Genomic DNA, 6,247 nt, shown 5'->3' on the forward strand with positions numbered 1-6,247 from the left:
GTAGTTTCGATACTGTACGTTGCAGCAGTCGATAGCTCTAACAATGGGGGCTGTTCCATTCGGTGGTGTAGGAAAAACAGCAAAACATCTAATTCCAAAACAAACGGCATCACATTTCATTGGCAATTAAATATTCAATATGTAATTTTGCAATTTTCGCCCATTACAACAAAGCTCAAGTTAAACTCGTCGATTTGAAGTGAAACAATTGATGACACCCGTCAATTGTTTCGAATTCGGGCTGGCCAATCGGAGCGCAGTTGCTACGGTTATGATTTGGCAGAATAGTTTTCAAACAATTTAAATGACATTTCGGCTCTATTTCTGATTATATACTCGATGCTCTGAAACATAAGTTGACAAATGATTTAACCAGCACCCTTACCCTTCAAAACTGAAAAGCACACGTTACTGCTTGGCGGCAGAAATAGGCAAGTTGGCAGTATTTCCCAGAACACACTCTTTCACAAAGTGCTCTACTGCCACAAACTACACACCATACATTCATATAGGATAAATAAACTACCAACAGCCACAATGAGGACAAGGACCGTATTTTTTAACATGTCCAATGTGTTCTTTGAGATCTAAATGACGCGTTAAAACGCGTTAAATGGCAAGATATAATTTGTTGATAAGTACTAGCTTCTTTTAGCTTAACCCACGGGATTTAGTTTTTGTGCTAAAAGCAAGCGGGGACCAAAAAGCCGAAACATCGACTCTTGGCGCGCCGCCTAGTGGCACTCTAATGAAATTAGTTAAGTCGCAAATTGTACGCTGTGCATAAGTTTATCATAAAACTTGAATCTCATAATTGTTTACTTTTTACATTTCTAAAAACGAGGAGTGTTGAGTAGTACTTGAATATCGATAAAAAAATATGAGGATTTTGTTTTTATCTTAACCTATTAAATGAAAAATATTGTTGAAAATTTAAATATATCAAAATCATGGGCATCAATACAATTTCTTATTCATACAAATATCGAACAAACACAAAGAGAAATTCCTTCGATTCGAATGCCCTTGAACCAGCGCATGTAAATATATTTTTTATATTAAGTTGTTTATTTGTGTTAAATATACAAGAGTATTTTGTGTTTTCACTTAGTAGAAAAAATTACTGCATGTAAAGGTAATCAATAACTTTAGTAGCAGTAGAACTCCTTGTAAAAGGGTACGTCCAGGGAAGTACTGCCACCTTACCTATTTCTACCGCCAAACGGAAATGTGAGTTTTGCTGCGTTCCGGTTTTGAAGGGTAAGGGTGCTGGTGAAATTACAGGCACATGGGATTATTTTCATGTATCAGCCTTTGCAGCGATTTGCCTTTGTTTTCCTGTGGGATCATTTCATTTCCGTAAATACACAGTATCCTTTAATTATTGTAAAAGTTGTTTTTCACCTCGCTTCTAATATTCATGTTGATTCCACACTATCGAACCTAAGAGTCGACTTAAACAAATAGCACTCTAGATGCAGTCATATAAAATAGATATATAACGTTATTTAAACAAATGGTGAGGCTTGGATAACAAGATCTCATAGCCTAAAAATACGGGTGTGCCATGTCTATGTATAATGATAAAAATGAGTCTTTGTACAAACAATATTTTAGTAAGTCACCTTACAATACTGTATATACTCAGAGCTGTAACATTGCCAAATTGAAGTTATCTAAAACGATTAATCGGAGTCCTAACAATAAGAATAAGAATACATTAATTGCATAACTATTAGGTACATTGGTTTGAGTTCTATAGTCTGCCAGTTAAGGTGTACAATATTATTAAATGTTAATAAATGTTACAGATTAAAATTAAAATTACATTGCATTAGAATTTTATTAAAAATAAATAAATAAACGAATGAGTGAATGAATGAATGAATGAAATGAAATATTCTTTATTGCACATAAAATTACAATTAAAATACAATACAATAGCTTAAGTATAATAGTAGTAGTAAGTCAACGTGCATGAATAGATGTTTATTAATAAATAAATTAATAATCAACATGTCACATCGCTAGTCACCAAATTTGTCGTTGTCATCAAGAAATCCTTGTACCTTATAATAAAGTTCGGTACTCAAACATTTACTAAGAGCATTTTTAAATTTAACGTACTCGATTTTTTTATTATAATGCTGTTGCATATCTTGACCGACATTACGTAAAAGTTTTTGTGGTAAGACGTTGAAGTATGAGCGCTCGAGTAAACTATTCTATGCCCATGTCTTAAAGTATGGTTCCTTTTATTTGTGATTTAAAAATATGACGGATTTTGGACAAATGCAGCAGCCTCCTTAATATATAGGGAAGGTAAGGGTTTTGCATTTCCATGCCTTACTTTCTCAAACTCGTATCTTATAAAGGACGGTCATTCAGGAGATAGCAAAACTTTCCATTTATTTTCAATTTCTGATCAATGGTGTCAATTTGGATGCATTAGTTTAAGTAATGTGAATATAAAGGAAATGTGATGTGAAATCTGTCTGTAAATTTGTATATACAATCCTTATTTTGCATTTCAGTAACTTTGTCCTTAAAGATACGAGTTTGAGAAAGTAAGGTGACGATTTGTCGAAAAATGGCTTACAAGAATCCATTTGAGAAACCGCAAATTATACGTACACAGCGTTTCTGCATCTTAAATAGCTGTGTAAACTCTACTGAGTTTCCCCAATAAATTATACTATTATAATAATAAAGAAACATCTACGGAAAGATGATAATATGTTCTTAGGTCAACTGTGTGACTAGTGTGGAAAATAGAATTTCACCCGTAGGCGCCATAAATAAGCGACCGGTCGGAGAGGTAAGGAGAAAAATAGAGATGCTAACATGCCACCCTGGGGCGCTATTAATGAATCGGACGTTGAGTTAGGAGCCCACGGACTAATAAATATTGCACGAGCAAAACATCGTTTATACGGGAATATTTAACACACATCTAACACAATGAATTATCATTATTTCACTAACACAGTGAATGTGAGTTTGGGAAAAAACAGGTGTTTCGATGTACGCCCATTTATTTTTTTAGGCATCATTTATTTATGGTGGTAATCCTCTTGTCGATTATTTTGTATTTTAGGTGAAATGTGGTTGTTGTCATTTAAAATTTGAAATGACTTTTGAGTGAATTTTCACATTTTTTGGAAAGGTTTTAAGCATCTTTCACTGTAACTACTGTAGAAATTGAAGTGCGATGTTTACTGTACAGTACCGGTTTTTGAATAAGGAATCCGCAGCAACCGTTCATATGCCAAAAATACAAAATCGAAAGGAAATCCCAAGAGAAATTGAATATAAAACAAACGAAATAAAATAACGCGACCGAAACAAATATCGGCGGACAATATTGGAAGAAGCTGATATCTTTTAGAATAATCGAATTTCAGAAACTTTTGGGGGCCCAACTCGTACAAAATATGTAAATACAGAACCCGATAACAGATGCAACCTTACTTTTGAAATCAAAATCTGCCTAAGGGTCTTCGATTTATGTAATAAAAATACGTAGTAACTGCCTACAAATAAATAGGTTTTTATATAAATAAGTTTTTATTTAAATAGGTATCATTTAGGCACTGCTTGTGTATATCTGGTTGGGAAAATGATGCTTTTCTGAATTTCGATGCAGAAGGAGAATACTATCAAAATACCAATTATACAGGTCTGTATAATTGGTATTTTACGTTGCATTTGCAGTTGAGATTGAGATTACACACACAAAAATAATCGATTGAACACCACTTGAACTGAAAAAGTGCCTTTATAAAAGAACAATTTAATCACATACAAATTCGCTTTACCCAATCAGACTAAACTAGCCATATTTAAAATTCGTAGCCCAAAGACTTAAATCCGATTTAGTACTTGGCAGGCTTTCAAACGTTTTATCGGAAACTACGACTGGTGATTTGAATTCTTTCTGGTATTTTGAGACGACACGGTAAATAGTAAAATTTAATAATAAATTAATTCACATTGACTTTGGCAATTAAGGAAAATGCAAACCACTGCAGGGAAAACGTTATTGAAATTACTGATGCTCTAATTGAAAAACAATTAAATCAATAACACAAGTATGTACCTTATGTATACACTAATTGTAAGATTCGAGACGATGTAAATTACAATATGTTATGAAAAGTATAATATACTCAGGAGGTTTACTCAATTATCCTGCTACAAATTAGACCGTGTAATTTTGGATTGGACCATATGTTTAACTTATTTCATCCTGTTCAAAACCGTAATACATATTTATTACTAACCTAATCTCCATAGAAAAGACATTCTCGACTGTAAGCCAGGTCTTCATTGTCCGTCTTATCTCAAGAAATCTCCAATAATAGACTCTCATTAAAAATCAATCCGGCATCCGGGCATTAAAATCCAGGTTCCGGATCTTTGGCTCGCTAATGACTCGTTACTGGAATTTACTGGAACAAACCGGTTGAGATAGACCTGTTTTTGCTCTGCACAATGAGCCGGGACTCAGGAAAAGCGGTTTGGCTGAATGCCCGGATATTTTGAACGGTTGAATACTTCAATGATACCTAAATATTGTTTTTTGGATTGATATGTTTTTTTGTATTTGTGCTCTTGCTAAGTCTGCACAAAAAGCCTTTGACCTTTAACCACATTATCTTTAGTACTAAAATACTATACTACTATATTATAACTGCCTCCGTGGCCGAACGGTTACCATGCCGGACTGCCACGCAGAGGTCCCAGGTTCGATTCCCGGGCCGGGAGAAATATTTGTATGGCCTACATTTATTTCTCTCGTGAGTTTGGGTGTAATTTGTGGTTGTCTATGTGTGTGTCCATGGCACCCGCGACACAGGGTTTCCCTAGTGCGGGGCTATGTTGATTGTGGGCGTTATTATTATTATTATTATTTTTTTATGATATCAACGTAACGTGTAAACGCGTGTCCATAGCAGTTGCAGCGCCACTAAGTGCTTTAAATCGCAAAGATTTCAGGGGCTCTGCCACTGCGCCCGTCATACTGGAACTTAATTTACCCTTCCAAACAAGAATATTGCTCACATTACTGCTTTGCAGTAGAAATAGGTGGTAGTACTTCCTAGGACGAACTCTTTCACAAAGACCTCTAGGTATCCTATCAGTAGTCCCATGTTACATTTTCCGGAAATAACGTTTGCTCGAATTTTCATAACCTCGAAAGTAATTTTGAGAGGAAAATGTTTTTTCTTTTAAACATAATTTAACCTAACCTTTTTTTTGTTAATTCGGGGAATCTGCTTACAGATACCCAGGCCCCGCGAGTGCATAGCCGGGGTTATGTGGGATTGGCTGAACCCTGAAGGAGAGCAGCGCGACCGCACTAAACCCCCGGAGTGTTCCTCCTCTCCGCTGTAGGTGGGGCTACGGCTACGCTATTACACTCGTCGGTGCCCCCATCAGCGACTGAGAAGGGAGACACATCGATCCCCCAACTCCGAATGTGCGGTTCGCCGAACACAAGACGAGCCTTCCATCCCGGGCCCCTCTATGCTGGACAACGAACTCCCCCGAGTCCGCTACCTAGGGCTCAACTGTTGGCGGGCTCTGCCGTAACACCTAACGCGCATCTGCGCGGACTCTCCGAGGAGAGCCCCTTGGAGCGCCCACCGCACGGGCCAACCACCCAAGTAAACCTAACTTAACCGAACCTAATCGTGTCTTTGCGATAAACATCCAGCATATCCTGAAAGAACAACGGTTTCGTTGTAATTCGGTTTTCGGTGTAACGAAAATTCGAACAAACATTATTTTGGAAAAAAATTCGAATTTGTGACAGGTTACCGTACCTCTAGTGCTACTGTTCGTGGTTGGTGGCCACCATTGCTTGCATTTCATGAAAAAAGGTTTTTTTTTATAAATTTGCGGAAACAGTAAAAAGTGAAGAATAAAAATGATGCAATATCTACTTACGCTATGTAATAAATACGGTAGGAGACGTCGCGATAGTATTACGCGTGGATTAATCAGGTCGTACCTGTGGAAAAGGTCAAAATTCCGTCTTATACCTAGATGGCGCTGACCATTAGCCTGTAAGTAGTATATATTATGCAAAAGGCCGTGGATATCAATTCATTCCTTTTTATTATGAAATATAAAGTCAGTATTTTTGTAATAATATTCCAATATTGATCATGAGCTAAAATTATTTTCTGAACTTTGACAAATATGCATGTCAGTCAATAGATGGCATTGTGGGTTACAGAGT

The sequence above is a fragment of the Hyposmocoma kahamanoa genome, unplaced genomic scaffold (genome assembly GCF_003589595.1).
Source record: "Hyposmocoma kahamanoa isolate Upper Pololo Valley unplaced genomic scaffold, ASM358959v1 87, whole genome shotgun sequence".
In the NCBI taxonomy this organism is placed as follows: domain Eukaryota; kingdom Metazoa; phylum Arthropoda; class Insecta; order Lepidoptera; family Cosmopterigidae; genus Hyposmocoma; species Hyposmocoma kahamanoa.